Genomic DNA, 17,040 nt, shown 5'->3' on the forward strand with positions numbered 1-17,040 from the left:
CAGGCACCTTTTATCTATGCTGATCTAGCTGCTGCCACTGCAGAATGTCTCAGGTGTCAGCAATAGAGACCAACTCTGAGTCCTTGATATGGTTCCAACTCTTGAGGACACCAATTAATCACATGATGGCAAACTGTTTAGAACAAACCTCTTCAAACTGGTGTAGGCCAAGGGTAAATATGTGGTCCTGATATGAGTTTTCCTTCTCTGCTGACAGCACCTCAACTGGCAAAACTATCCAAGAGCTCACAGAGTGTGTGACTTAACAACATGCAATCCCACCTAATTTCACCTTGGACCTCCTAGACTATAAACACAGGTAAGAAAGGGATCAGGTCTGCAATGGACACCATTCTGCTCCTCAAGATTTGCAGAGCTTTAGGCAGTATTTGACTGACAAATTTATTTTTATTTTTTAAAAAGGCAGGCATTATGAAAAAAATCTCTCTTCAAGGATATTTCAAAGGATATTTCACACCCTTCTCAATGAACTAACAATACATCATGGCCAGTGAAAATTCCACCAAATCTCTTAGATGTTATTTTATAAGAATGAATAAATTATTAGTGAATTTCTTTTAAGTTCTTGAATATATGAGTTAGAGCAATAGTGTTTCATCACAAAGGAAGTGGTAAAGAATTGCCTATCAAAGAATTTATTTCTTAAGGGAGAAAAAAATGAACTTAATGTCACCTTCCTGATTATGTATGTAGCTGGATAATTCATAAAAGTGTGAGCTGATGTCACATTTAAGCAAGAATTCAAGTTAGGTATGCAATAATGAATTATATTGTGAAGTCTTACTAGTATCTACTTTTTTAAAAAAAGTCATCAAGGAGAACTTAGATAAAAATATAAATATAAATTGTACTCCATTTAAGCAAAATAATGTACAACCTCAAATTATTTTGCTACATATGGAAACTCAAGGAGCTCATGAGACATCGGATATTATAAACTACATTTGATTAGAAGAAAGTTCTGTTATGACAACTGCTGATGACCCTCAAAGATATTTGTGAAAATTTGGTCATATTAATTTATTAGAGAAATAAAATCTCCATTATTTTAAATTCCATAATAAAATTAATTAGCTTTAGTAGTATGGCTATAACAAGCATTTTTCTTGTAGGTTTGCCAATCTTCAACTGCAGTGTTTCTGTATCTACACGTATCAGTATGATGCATATCATGGTCAAATGTGAAAACAGTATAAATAGATAGCATTGGAACACTGCCAGCCAGTCAGTACTCTATAATTTTTTCTAAATCTACTTGCTCCCTTCTGAGAATCTTCCCTTCCTTTTTTTCAAGGCTGAATCCCATAGTCCATCATTTCTACCACCTTCTAGCTCCCTGTCTCTTGGCTGTGCTCACCTAACAAAATATTAACCCAGATGAACTTTTTTGGCTCCCCTCTCTGCTCTTACACAAAGTTTACCAGAAAAAGATCACATGATCAGGTAGATTAACCTAAGCACAACTTCATGGACTTTGACGTCAAATAGGGCCATAATGCTACCTATTTCCTCCACAATTTCCATACTCAACTCTCTTCCTCCCCTCATAGTCACTATTTCAAATAGTCTCCATTCTCCTCAGTCCCTATACCATTTCCTCCATCCTTACTCTAAGTAGGAAACTTTGCCTCTATTTCTCAGAGAAGTTAGAAAATATAGTGGAGGATGAGGGGAGATGGACAAGATAGTTCCTTACCTTCTTGGCCTAATTTAGAAAATCTTGTCTTCATTCAAAATCTCCTTTCATTCCTACCCATACATCCCTTACAGTAAATCCTCCCCAACCATGGCTGACAGTGTGAATAGGAATTAGAGCTATTTGGCAATGTGTTAACAATTAAAATCTTCTTGTTCTTTGGACCAGACATTACACTTTAAGAAAAGTAATCCAAGAAAAAAAGGATTGGTAATATTATATGGTTACTGTGGGTTTTTTTAATTCTTATTTTTTTATTGAAGTGTAGTTGATTTACAATGTTAGTTTCATGTATACAGCAGAGTGATTCAGTTATACATGTGCATATTTTTTTTCAGTTTTTTTTTTCATTAAAGCTTATTACAAGAAATTGGATATAGTTCCCTGTGCTATACAGTAAGTCCTTATTGTTTGTTTATTTCATATAGAGTAATGTGTATCTATTAATCCCAAACTCCTAATCGATCTCTTCCCCAACTTTCCCTCCTGGTAACCATAGTTTGTTTTCCATATTTGTGAGTCTATTTCTGGTTTATAAATAAAAAATTGTATCACTTTTTTTAGCGTCCACATATAAACAACATCAAGTTACTATGCTTTTTAATAGCAAATATTGTAAGCTTTCTGCATGTTTATTAATAAGGAATAGGTTTAACAGATCTACTACAGATTAAATGTTTATATCTGCCCTATAATTCATGTTGAAACCCAATTCCCAGTGTGATGGTGATTAGAAGGTGGGGCCTTTGAAAGGTAATTTGATCATAAAGGTGGAGCCCTCATCAAGAGGATTAGTGCCCTTATAAAAGAGACTTCAGAGAGCTCCCTTGTCATATGAGAATAAAGCTGTCTACAAACCAGGAAGTGGCCCTCACCAAAATGCTGGTGTTTTGTTCTTGGACTTCTAGCTTCCAGAACTATGAGAAATAAATGTTTGTTCTTTAAGCCTGGATAGTCTATGTATTTTTGTGATGGTAGTCCAAATGGACAAGGCAATATCCTACAACGGAATATTGCAAATACCGTGAAGACTATAAATACAATGAAGACTTTAAAAGGCTGAAATTGCTTTCTGTTAGTAACATGGAGTGATGTCTGTCCACAATATATTATTTAAAAGTGAAGAAATCTGTTAATATACTAGTATTTATAATTCCATTTTAAAGAATAGATATACATGTTTATAGATTCATTTTTAAAAGCCTGGAAGAATAAACAGTTTTAATAAACAGTTATCCTGGGTTAAGTTTGAACTTACAGGAGTACTTTTAAATTCTAATTTATGTATGGTTGTATTTAAATTTTCTAGAGGAGGCAGAATTACATTCATCAGAAAAAATATATGTAATCACACAAGCTATGGTTACCAAAGGGGAAAGGATGGGGAGGGATAAATTAAGGGTTTGGGATTAACAGACACACATTGCTATATATAAAATAGATAAACAAGGATCTACTGTATAGCACAGGGAACTATATTCAATTTCTTGTAATAAAATATAATGGGAAAGAATCTGAAAAGAAAATATATGTATGTATGTATATGTATAGCTGAATCACTTTGTTTTATACCTGAAACACTGTAAATCAACTATACTTTCAATTAAGAAAAATTTTAAATATATTTATTTATACATACTTTAAATTTTAATAGTCAAAGGATAAAATTTTAACCCAAAGTTATGGTAGACTCCCTCAGCAACATTACTTTATAAATTATGCCCTTTCTTTATGAATTCACTATTTACTCTTTCCAATTAGCATCCAGACATGTTCCAGTCTCTCTCATGTTTCCCTTCTACCATGCACTATATCTAAAAAGGGCCCTTTGTCTCACCTCATTTTCACAGACTGACGTCTTGAATTAATTGTTTCTATGTCCTCATTGCTCTTTTATTTAACAGGCCACAATGATCTAGCACACCACAGTCTTTGCTCTCACCAAAGTTAGCAAAGATCTCTTTGTGGATAAATCCAATAGACAATCTTCTGTTCTCTTATTTGAACTTCCTGTGGTATTTGCCACTGTTAACTATTTCCTCCTTGAATTTCTTTCTTCTATTAAATTCCATGATATCACATTCTTTTGGTTGTCCTCTACCAAACCTGGGTTTAATTCGGCTCTGTCACAGACTTAACAGGGGACCTGTGGAAACTAGCTTATTCCCTCTGGTCCTCGTTTTCCCTGTAATAAAATGGGAAGTAGTTTTCTTGTAAGGTTGTTTTTAGCGTTAAATACTTACTACTATGAATTCCACATAATAAATATTTAATAGCTGGTAGCTGTTATTAATCTGATTTTACAATCTCTCTTGGGAAACTTGTACTCTCCAACAATGATATATAAACTAATGACCACCCCCTCTTTCATTTTCAGCCAAAACTCTCCCCTAAACTTATATTCTAAACTGACTGTTAGATTTTCTACTAGTAGAAATATCTCATGGTAATCAAAATTAACACCCAAATTTATTTGGGTGTTTCTTCTTCAGAATGGATGGTGTTATAATCATTTAGTTCTCTTAAATCAAAACCTTGAACTCATCTGCAGTGTTCCCCTTATCATTTTTTTACATAGTTGTTAAATCTTGTTCTTTCTTTCTTTTCAGTATTTGTAGAATTTATCCACTTTTACCTTTTCACCATCTCAGTTTATGACATCATCTTCTTTTATGTTGGTTATAACTAGTGGCTCTTGATTGATCTCCTGTACCTCCAGGGTTACATTTTTCTGTCTCCTTACTCCTTCCATCATCTATTTATACACTATAGCTAATAACTATTCTTACGTACTTAAAATCTTTCCAAGACTTTCCCGTATTTTGGCCTCATCTGTTACCACCAATGTCATTACCGTCTCTTTGTTACCACCCCCAATCTATCTTTATCCATACCAAACACTGTTAAATTCCTCTAATGAGCTACAACCTTTAACAACTACCGCCTGTCTTCAATCTCCTTCCTGAACTTCCTTCTTGACTGAATTGCACTTGCCCTTCATATATTACCTCCTAAGGTAATATTATTTCCCAAATCTTAGCTAGTTTCTCCTTTACTTCATTTCTTCCCATAGCACCCTATGCACCTCTAACAAAAAACTTATTTCAAGAAATGAAATTTTCCATTTTTCTATCTTTTCTTTTGAACCATTAATTCCCAATTCATGTCTGTTTCTTCTCTGAAGCAACTGTCTCAAAAAAAATGTGAAATGGAATCACCTAAGATGCCTATCAATTATTCATATTCTTGAGCCCTAATTCTAGTTAAATGTTAGAAAAGGATCACATGTCGCAAAGCCATCAAATATTGTAAAGGAATCATATCTTTTTCCTCCACAAAACCTAGTAAAAGGGTAGTATAATAAAACAAAATAACAATGTTACATTATTAGCCCACAAGGGCAGAAAAATAATAGAGAGGAAAAAGGAAGATGAATTTATTTCAACCAATTTTTGGAAGATGGGAAGCAGATGGTAGAGTGATAACTCTCTTAGCACAGTGAAATAAAACTTAAGATTTTAGTACCAGGAAACAGGAACACTAATCATAAATGAGCCAATTTGCCATGAGAATGGTCTGAGAAATTTAATACTTTGAACATCAGGCTGAAGCTGAAAATAGAGGCTATTTGAAAACCTACATTCCAAGCAGATGAATAACCCAGGCCCCCACTCCATTTACACACAGATAGATGACTCAATATTTTTCTCCTATCTCAACAAATTCCCCTTGGATGGATATTTAGACCAGAGAATTTGAAAATAAGAGGTTCAAAATTCAAGAACATTATGTACCTCACAAAAAGACTTTGGCATGTGCCTAAAAATAAGGACTAAATAAACATTTAAGTATTGTTTTATCGAGAGGATTCTGGGAGGATGGTGGAGCAGGATGTACCAGGAATTTATCTCCCCACCTAGACAACATGAATCTGTCTGACACAACTATTCTGGAATTCTGGAGTCTTCTGAAGCCTTGCACCTTTCAGAGGAAAGCTTAGAGGATAAACTGCAGTTAGTTTCAAGCAACTACAGTCTAGCTCAGCAATGGCAACCCTACCTCCACCCCAGCCCTGTGACAGGAAACCTTACATGTGTTTTTGCAGCAGCTTGCACACAGGCTGTGGGAGCCAAAGTGGGCAGAAAGGACACTATCCTTCAAATATCTGGGATCTGTGTTCTGATCACTGAGTGCTGCTTCTGATCATTGAAGTGCAGACACTGAGGTGGGCGACCACTGTTGTACTACCACCTCATTTATTGTAAGCTGCTTCATCTTGGTCTGAAGCAACTTCTAGGGTATTTAAAAGGGCAATACCTTCCTGTCCCCCTTTTTCCCTTTTTCTCCTTTGGGAACCAGACATCAAAGAGTAGGAATATTTAAGAGCAACTTCATATATAGGGGAAACTGGAAGATAACTGTATAACCAGGGGAAGGCAGAGCCTCAGAAATGACCTGAAAGACTTATGTTTGCAGTTTAGTCTGATCCTCAGAATGGAAATAGCCACAAACAACCAAACTCAGACAAACAAACAAACAGCAAGCCCTACTCACTTCAGCACTAAAGATGCAGACAGACTGAAAGCTAGAGAATGGGAAAAGATATTATGGGCAAATGGAAATGACAAGAAAGCAGAAGCAGAAATATTCATATCAGAAAAAAATAGACTTTAAACAAAATCAGAATCAAAAGATCAAGAAGAGCATTATATAATGATAAGAGAATCAATACAAGAAGAGGATATAACACTTGTTAACATATGCACTTAACACACCTAAATATATAAATCAAATGTTAACAGACATAAAGGGAGAAAATGACAACACTACAGTAAGTAGGGGACTTTAATACACCATTTACATCAATGGACAGATTAACCAGAGAAAACCAATAAAGAAACTGTTCTTAAAAGATATGATAGACTAGTTGGATTTAATAGTTATCTATAGGACATTCCATCCAAAAACAGAAGAATACACTTTCTTTTCAAGTGCATGTGGAACATTCTCTAGGAAAGATCATGTGCTAAACCACAAAACAAGTCTCAGCAAATTTAAGCAGATATAAATTATATTGAGAATTTATTTTAACCACAATGGTATGAAACTAGAAATCAACTACAGATAGAAAAATGGGAAAAACACAAACACGTGGAGACTAAGCAACACGCTACTATAAAAACCAATGAATCAATAAAAAAGTCAAAGAGGAAACCACACAACAAATGAAAATGGAAACAGAACTTTCCAAAGTGTATGAGATGCAGCAAAAACAGTTCTAAGAGGGAAATTTATAGTGATATAAGCCTACTTCAAAAAAAGAGAAAAATCTCAAATAAAGAACTTACTCTACCATCTAAAAGAATTAGAAGAATAAACAAAACCCAAAGGCAGGAAAAGGAAGGAAATGATAAAGATCAGAGGGGAAATAGGTGAAATAGAGACAAGAAATAATAGAAAAGATCAATAAAACAAAAAGCTGCTTTTTGAAAAGATAAACAAAATTTATAAATAATACTAATTGATAAAATAATTGATAAATTGATTTAGCAAGGGTCATCAAGAAAAAAGAGATGACCCAAATAAACAAAATAAGTAATGTAAGAGGGGAAATAACAACCAATATCACAGAGACACAAAATCATAACAGAACACTACAGTTATATGCCACAAATTGGACAACAAAAAAGAAATGGACAGATTTCAGCAAATATACAACCTTCCAAGATCAGATCAGGAAGAAACAGACAATCTGAACAGACTGAACAGTAGTAGTGAAACTGAATTTATAATTAAAAAACCCTCCCAGAAAACAAAAGTTTAGGACCAAATGCCTTCATATAGGAATTCTACAAAACATAAAGGGATAGTGCCTATTCTTCTCAAACTATTCCAAAAAACTGAGAGGAGGGAACACTCCCAAACAAATTCTACTATTGCCACTACTACCCTGATACCAAAACCAGACAAGCCAATATCTCTAATAAATATAGATGCAAAAATCCTCAACAAAATTTTAGGACACCAAATCCAAGAATATATGAAAAGGACTATTCACTATGATCAAGTGGGATTTAGCCCAGGGTTGCAAGGATGGCTCAATGGCAACAAGTCAATTAATGTGACAGACCACATTAACAAAAGAAAGGATAAAAATCACATGATTATCTTAATAGACAAAAAAAAAGCATTTGACAAAATTCAACATCAATTCATATTAAAAACTCTCTTCAAAGTTGGTATAGAGGGAAAACACCTTAACATAATAAAGATCATCTATGACAAATTCTCAGCTAATATCATATTCAATGGTGAAAATCAGGAAAAAGAAAAGGATGCCCCCTCTCAACATTTTCATTTAACATAGTTGTGGAAGTCCTCACCACAGAAATCAGACTAGAAAAAGAAATAAAAGCCACCCAAATTGGAAAGGAAGACGTAAATCTGTTACTATTTGCAAACAATGTGATACTATAAAAAGAACACCCTAAAGTTTCCACCAAAAAAACCTATTAGAATAAATGAATTCAGTAAAGTTGCAAAGACAAGATTAATATACAGAAATCTGTTGATTTCTATACACTAACAATGAACTATCAGCAAGAGAAAGCAACAAAATAATCCCATTTATAATCACATCAAAATGAATAAAATAACTAGGGATAAAGTTAACCAAGAAGGTGAAAGACCTATACTTTGAAAACTATAGAACTTTGATGAAGGTGGGGAGGGAAGTAGTTCAGTGGCATAGCTCATGCTTAGCACAAGGTCCTGGGTTCAATCCCCACTATTTAGACTATTGGGGGAAAAAAAGAACCCTTTGATGAAGGAATTTGAAGATGATATATAGAAATGGAAAGATATCCTGTGTTCATCAATATTCTTTTTTATAGTTTTTAATTTTGCTTTTTATTGAATGAAGTGTAGTTGATTTACAACATTAGTTTCAGATGTACAGAAAGCAATTCAGTTATACATATCTATAAAAACCATCCTGATATTTAAATCCTGGAACTTCACCCAGTCACATCACCTGGGTAGCAGCAGAAGCCTGGGGATTTAAACTTGTATTAAGAATTAAGAATTAATATTCTTAAGTGTTCACAGTATCCAAAGCAATCTACAGATTTAATGCAATGTCTATCAAAATATCAATGACATTTTTCACAGAATTACAACAAATAAAATCTAAAATTTATGTGGAACCACAAAAGACTCTGAATTTGGAAAGCAACCTTGAGAAAAAAAGAACAAAGCTGGAGTCATCATGCTTCCTAACTTCAGACTATATTACAAAGCTATTATCATCAAAACAGCATGGTACTGGCACAAAAATAGACATGGAGATCAATGAAACAGAAAAGACAGCCTGGAAATGAACCTACACACTTATGGCCAATAAATCCACAACAAAGGGGGCAAGGATATATAATGCAGAAAAGACAGTTTCTTTAATAGGTGGTCTTGGAAAAACTGAAAAACTACATGTAAAGCAATTACAACATTTCCTCATACCATATAAAAAAACACATTCAAAATGGATTAAAGACTTAAATGTAAGAATTGAAACTATAAAACTCCTAGAAGAGAATATAGGTAGAACATTCTTTGACCTCAATCATAAATCATTCATAGTAACATAATTCTCTTTCTCCTAAGGCAAAGGAAACAAAAGCAAAAATAAACAAATGTAACTTAATTAATTTTAAAAGCGTTTGCACAGCAAGAAAACCAGAACACAACAAAAATATGACCTACAGAATGGGAGAAAATATTTGTAAATCATATGACCAATAAGGGGTTAACAGCCAATATATACAAACAGCTCATATAACTCAATATCAAAATAAATAAATAAATATCCCAATTTAAAAATGGGTAGAAGATCTGAATAGAAATTTTTCCTAAGAAGATATACAGATGGCTCATAGGCACATGGAAAGAAATTCAACATTGCTAATTATCAGAGAAATGTAAATGAAAACTATAATGAACTATCACCTCACACTTGTCAGAATGGTTATAATCAAAAAGACTACAAATATCAAATACTGGTGAGGTTGTAGGGAAAAAGGAAACCTTGTACACTGTTGGTGGGATTGTAAATTAGTGCAGTTAATGTGGAAAACAGTATGGAAGTTCTTTAAAAAACTGAAAAAAGAACTATCATATGATCCAGCAGTTCCACTCCTGGATATATATCCAAAGAAAAGGCAAATATTAATTCTAAAAGTTATGCACTCAAATATTTACAGCAGCCTTATTTAGATTAGCCAACATATGGAAGCAACCTAAGTGTCTATCAACAGACAAATAGATAAAGAAGTTATAAGATAGATATAGGTATATAGATATACAAATAGAGTAATACTCAGTCATAAATAAGAATGAAATTCTGACATTTGCAACAATGTAGATGGACCTAGAGGGTATTATACCTAGTGAAATAAGTCATACAGAGAAAAAAAGATTATATTATCATTTATACAGAGAATCTAAAAAGTAAAACAAATGAATAAATATAACAAAACAGAAACAAACTCACAAAGACAGAACAAATTAGTGGTTACCAGTCAGGAGAGAAGGGAGGGGAGGGGTGACGAAGGAGTAGGGTAGTAAGAGATACAAACTACTATGTATAAAAAATAAGTAACAAGGATACATTGTATCACACAGGGAAATACAGCCATTATTTTGTAATAACTTTAAATTGAGTATAATCTACAAAAATAATGTACCACTTAGTTGTACACCTGAAACTAACATAATATTATAAATCCACTACACTTCATTTAAAAAAAAATTAAGCTCTAGGGAAGGGGGAGAATCTGATTACCTGGGTTACCACATTATTAGATGCAAATACCTAGTTACTGACAATAAAGGAAAAAAACACACACACAAGACATACAAAGAAATGGGAAAGTATGGCCCATTCAATAAAAAAATAAACCAACAGAAACTCTATGAAAAATACCAGATTTAGGACCTGCTCAACAAAGACTTTCAACTATTTTAAAGGTGTTCAAAGAACTTAGGAAAGATGTGGAGAAAGTAAACAATGTATTAACAAAATAGAGATACCAATAAAGAGAGAGGCAATGAAAAAGGAGACCATGGAGAAATTCTGGAAATAAAAAAATACAGAAACTGAAATTGAAAATCCACTAGAGCGATCCAAAAGCAGATTTGAGCAAGCAGAAGAATCAGTCAGTCTGAAGACAGGACAACTAAAATTATTGAGTCTGAGAAACAGAAAGAAAAAAACTGAAGAAAGGTGAATAGAGCCTGAGGGACATGTAGGATACTATCAAAAGGACTAACATAAGCATTGTAGAAGTCCCAGAAGGAATAGAGAGTGATAAGGGGTAGAGAGATTCTTTGAAAAAATAATAGCTGAAAACTTCCCAAGCTTGATAAAGACACGAATATAAACATCTTCCTAGAATCCAAGAAACTCAAAAAACTTTAATTCAAAAAAAAGAATCTGCAATTAATATCCTTAGAGAGTTTGAAGAAAAATGACATTTATAAAATGATAACAGGGAAAAGATAGACAAAGAAATGTAAATCAAATTTTCAACAGCATCACAAAAGCTGGACAATGATAGAACTATGCTTTCAAAATTACAAGAAAATATTCTTTTCATTCTACAATTCAACGTCCAATCAAACTTTCAATCAAATATGAAGGTAGAATAAAGATGCATTTAAACACACAAGGAATTATTTCTCAGGAAGTTTCTGAAATTTTGCTCCAGTAAAATAAGTCTGCAAACCAAGAAAGAGAAAATCTCCCCGTTACAGAGAGAATCTGGTTGATTCAGCTTGGGTCAGGAATTTGCTTCTACTCCAAATGCCAGTGAAATACAAGGCAGAGTCACGGTACATAATTTAGCACAGACCCTCTTCTGTGGATTTTGAATTGAGAGTATAAAAGAAAAAAAGTTCTTTGTGGTTTAGGCAGGCATAACCACATCATCTTTGAGCAAACAATTTGAATCCCACAATGGTAATTAAGTTGCTCAAGGTCATACAATTTGATAGTAGTGGAATCAGGGCTGGGACTCAGATTTCTTAATTGCTAATTCAGTCCTCTTTCAACTTTGACAGTATAAGAACAAGTAACTCCATACCTGTTGGACATTTTCAGCCACCAATTAACACCAGCCTACTCTGATAGTAAGTAAGGGTTGAGATACTAAAGAATTATAAAACATAGTAGAAATTCAGATATAACTAATGTTTGCCAGCCTCTGTGGTCTTACTCTTTCACATATATTTCATTTAGGAGTTTATTATACCCTGGGTGGTACACTGCCAAATTAATTAAACACAAGGAATAAAGTAATTACAAGTTAATATTTATAATGCTTACTTTACTGTTAGAAGAATATAAAAGGAAAATCACCAGGAACCAGAAAAATTTCAATAAGCTTCAAGGGGAAGGTGAAATTTGATTTGGGTTTTGAAGTGTGGGTAAGAGAAGTATAGGCATAGAGGAGAGTGAGGGCATTCTAGGCCAGGAAGTGTTCTTGGGCAAAGGTGTGAGATAGGGATGGGTGTACATAGGGGCTTTCATGGAGGGAAATTTTGTGGATTACAACTGGACAAAACAGAGAGATTGTTGGAAATTTTCAGCTTAAAGGTAACAGAATTTAATGTTAGAAAATAGATGACACTCACTTTAGAATTCTCGGTGTTTAGTTGAATCACACTGTATTCAAGTCTGCTAGCTCTTTGTGGTTTTTCTAAAGTTTCGTACAGAGTAAAAGCTCAAAGTTTTCTGAAGGCTCCAAGATGCTATTAGAAACACATGGCGGCATAAACGGCTAGAGCTTCAAAACATGTTACCCAAAGTCTTCATGAGTTAAAAATAGCAGAAACTGATTTCAGACAAAAGCAATAATCTTTACCATGAAAGTAAGAAGGAGTAAGCATACACTTATATGCCAGCTGTGTAAATTATTGCTGTTGAGACAGACCTTCAGCCTTGGACAGGGGGAGCAAAATCAATGTTAATCCACTCATACTTGTAATGGAATGATGTGGTCATATGAAGTCTTACTGGCTAGTGCAAGATCACAGTCTGAATTCGAAGACAGATGCTATATGTTTGCTATGGAAACAATAGACCATAACATTGTATTTGATATGGAAAAATCAATCACAGCATTACCAGCTAGAAACTGCTCCACTTTGAGGCAAGAATACAAAGTACCTCAAGCTGTTGTTAAACAGAATAGGTTCCATGATTATGTAATCACTTGAGAGGCCAAACCAATTAAAATATCATCTGTCAAACTTTTTCTAGGATTTGTTTTCAGGAATAATAAATGTTTCCTCAACATTTATTGTCTTGACCTAAACGATGACAACAGAGAAATTAAAAAAAAAAATCAGAACAAGGTTTACATTTTCCAGCAGGAAGTGGTTTCAGATTTATATTTGGAGATGGAAAAAGCCAAAGTTCCTTCAGGCATTTTTCTGGAATCCATCAGGTAAAACTCAGGGTTTATAAAGATCTAGTGGTATGGATCGAATCATCAAATAACAACCAGAGTGCACAAAGCCCTCACGCCTCCAGGATCTGGTATGAATTCATCTCTGGCTGTGACCACACACATGTGTTGAAATGGTACTCCACTGGCAGGATTCAGACGTTTAATTCCCAGTGGCTCATGGAGAAGCCATTGCAGTTTCAGTATGACTGGAAACAGGTGGCTTACACAGGCAAGGGCAGGAACTTAGGCTGGAAAGATAGGTTGAGGCACTGCATATCTTCCCAAGGAGTCTGAACTTAAAATCTAAGGAGGCAAAGCAGATCCTCTTAAGATTTTAAAGTAAGGAAATGATACAATCAAATGTGTACTTTAGAAAAATAGCCATGGTGGCAATATGGATGATAGATTAAAAAGGTAAGATTCTGGAAACAGGAACCATGTAGGACACTATAGGAATATGCAAAGAATTCAACTTTAAGTAAAACCAGTTAGTAAGAAGAGGAGAAGGCAAAGCTGGGGATGTGGACAAAGGTAGACTAGAAAGAATCCATGTACATTAGAGAGGAAATATTAGAAAATGATGCTGAGATTTTTTTCCTTTGTGACCCTGGTTAGGCATTAAGGTCTTTAATAGACTTGGGGAGACACAATGATGAAGATCACTGCAAACGGCAAAACAAGTCTACGTTTTAGGGCTTCAAAGTTAACTCTAATAATAATTTTCTCTGATGAGCAAAGAGAGAAGAAAGCAAACGTAAGTTTTATTTAAATTTTGCTTTAATCCTTGCTCACCCATTACTGACCTAATACTCTGAAATATTATTTGACATAACTGAGCTCCATTCCTTCAGCAATTTTTAAAATGAGGAAATGATTTCTGACATTGTTACTGTAAAAACCAAATGACAGTCATGTGACTGCCCTGTATTGAAACAAAAGTTAAATACATAGTAAATAATATTACTAGTATTTTTAAAACCTTCAACTAAAAAGTGAGTAACACATTGAATATAACTTCTAAAAAATTACATAATTTTAATATCCTCTAAATATCAATGATATATCATACAGAAAATTATTTCGGCCACCTAATTAAGAAAAAAAGCATATTTTTTCCTGAATAAGGTGTATAAATATGCAGAGAAAAATAAATTAAAATGCACATAAGTAATTTCACAACAGCTATTTTCTCCAGAATATAGTTTGAAAATGGAACCACCCTCCTGTGTATGAAATTCTGTAAAATATGTAAAATGAATCCCATTGATCCATCCCCCTGAAGATTTCTCCTATTGTCCAGATGCTCATGAGATCTTACATAAGAAACTAGACCTTAAATTGCAAGAATGTTTACACATCTCAGATTAGTTTCTTATGTTATTTCCTTTACTTGTGCTCATGTCTTACAGTTTGCAGAATATTAACTAAAAGAGGAAAAGTATTTTCCATCTATTCAAGTCCTCTTCCTACATCTTTGACCATAAAACTTCTTTGAGCATAAGTAGGCAGTCTTTTATAATATTATTTATTGTTAAAATAAGATTTGTCAGTTTAGAAGATATTTAACAATTATTCTTCATTAATTTCTCTCTCACTATTTCTTTCTCTTTTTCTATCCCTCCTCCTTTCCTTGACAATGATGTTTCTCTTAACTCAACAGGGCTGAGAAGTATACTGTACTCCATAAAATACTTCCAGGTCTATAGAAAATATGAATTGTTAAGATCTACAACTATTGTCTGATTATCCTTATACCAAAGATACTCAGGTCTTATACCTTACATTTGAACACATTTGAAATCAAAGTTCATTCTAAATTCAATACTACTTGTCATTTTTTTCATATAATATCTCCTCTTCAACATTTTTTTACAAACACAAATGCATTTTTAAACCATTTCCTACCATGGCACGTAGGGATTTCCATAAACACTTTAATGCTTTATTTACTAAAACTTAATAATCTAATTAAATATAATTTGCAAAATTCTATTTGGCAATCTTCAATCCTTTTAAATTTATCTAGAGGTGCATTAGTACACACCAAAGGTTACTAAATTACAGTGCATGGTCCATGCACAGTACCATGTCTTATGCATAGTACTACACAGACTGTCAAAAATAACAAATTACTAAAAGAAGAGTGACATATTTTATGAAGTTGCATAATCTTAAGTAAATAACTTACTCCTCTTGCCTAATTTTCTTGTCTATATAAAAATAACAATAACACCTATCTCAATGGTAATTGTGTGATTAAATGAGATACTGCATATCAAGCACCAGATACAGCACATGTCATGTAGTAAACAATAAACAGTAACTTTTACTGCTGCCTGGAATAGTACTGTACAACAGAAAGATAACGTGAGACACATATGTGGTTTTAAATTTTCTAGTAGCTACATTTCAAAAGTTTTATAAAAGGTGAAATTAATTTTAATAAGATACTTACCCATTATGTCAAAGGTATTCTTATATAAACATGTAATCAAAATAAAAAATTATTAATGAGATATTTTACATTCTGCTTTTATAATACATCTACAAAATCCACTGTGTAGTTCATACCTACAGCACATCTTAATTCAGACTAGCCATAATACAAGTGCTAAATTGCTAAGTGTGGCTAATGGCTGCTAGTTTAGATGCACAGATCTAGATGGTCATTAACTTTGGATGTGAGTGGTAAGGAACTGTGGGTGAGTCAGTTCTTTATAAAGGCGTTCAACACTTTCAAAAAAGAAAAAAGAAAAGAAAAAAGGCTCTAGGGAATGTATCATGGTCAGGTTCCTGATGATTGTACTATTCTCTTGTTAAGTGTTCTTAATAAATACTATGCTTCAAGTAAGTAAATAATAAGAATAATACTGTTTGAATTTAAAAAAAATAATTATCATCACATCTTTAAAAAAAAGGTGTAGGAAATCTGCCCTTGCTTTAGAAAACTAGTATTTTGAAATTGGTAAGCACAGAATTCTAGAGTAAGTTTGGTTCTCATACAGACAAAAAGACCCACACAGTGTTTAAAGTGTTCTTAAAATATTTTCAAGAATGTTTCTGTTCCCACTATGCTAAAAGCACAAAAGCTCTCCTGGGCCCCACCATAGGCTTGCCAGCTCAATGCACCCTCTTAGGCAGTTAAAGAAAAGAAAATCCCTCCACCTTCTCCTCTTCACTACATGAGCTGATTTCACAAGCTCTTTATATGCTTTATTTACTATTCATTTTCATCCTTGTGAGAGAAATTTGAAGTATTTATTCACAGGACATTATTCTTTTAAAATGCTTCCTAAGCTAAGGATTTAGTAAATGGCAGGGGGAAAAAAGTGTCTGTAACAGTTAGTGTAATTATTATCCTTGAAATTGCATTTTAAAACATTTTAATAATTAAAGGAGTTTTTTTTGGGGGGGGGGATACACAAAGAGAACTAAGAGAACAAAGAGCCTCAACAATCCAGGGTAAGAAAGCCTGTCGGGCTGTGTGTGTGTACACACACTTAATTCTTACATAAAGCCCAACAACATTAATCATGTCTGTAAAATGATAACCAAAACGACAGCTCTCGCTCTGCAGTCCGCTGTAAGGAAGCAGTTTCTAGCTGTAACCCGCTACTCTGAGCAAATGAGCGACGGGCAGCAGTCCTTTTGTCAGATTCTGACAAGGGAATCAATAAAAAGACACAGCAAAAGTTCAATCAGAACAGACACCACTAATATGGCTGCCTTCTGGGACCCACAGAAGCGTGGAACTGCTTTCCCATGTTAATTTCTCTTCACTACCCCTTGGGGTTATCACCTTCTCTGGCCCCTGTTAAT

General features: G+C 33.8%; 1 long non-coding RNA gene across 1 annotated transcript in view; it reads right to left on the reverse strand.

The window, feature by feature from the left end:
• Nucleotides 1-17,040, reverse strand: part of LOC105082070 (uncharacterized) — a 788,258-nt gene that overhangs the window by 672,832 nt on the left and 98,386 nt on the right. The gene's annotated exons all lie outside the window — the stretch shown is intronic.

Source organism: Camelus bactrianus, chromosome 3 (assembly GCF_048773025.1).
Source record: "Camelus bactrianus isolate YW-2024 breed Bactrian camel chromosome 3, ASM4877302v1, whole genome shotgun sequence".
Classification (NCBI taxonomy): domain Eukaryota; kingdom Metazoa; phylum Chordata; class Mammalia; order Artiodactyla; family Camelidae; genus Camelus; species Camelus bactrianus.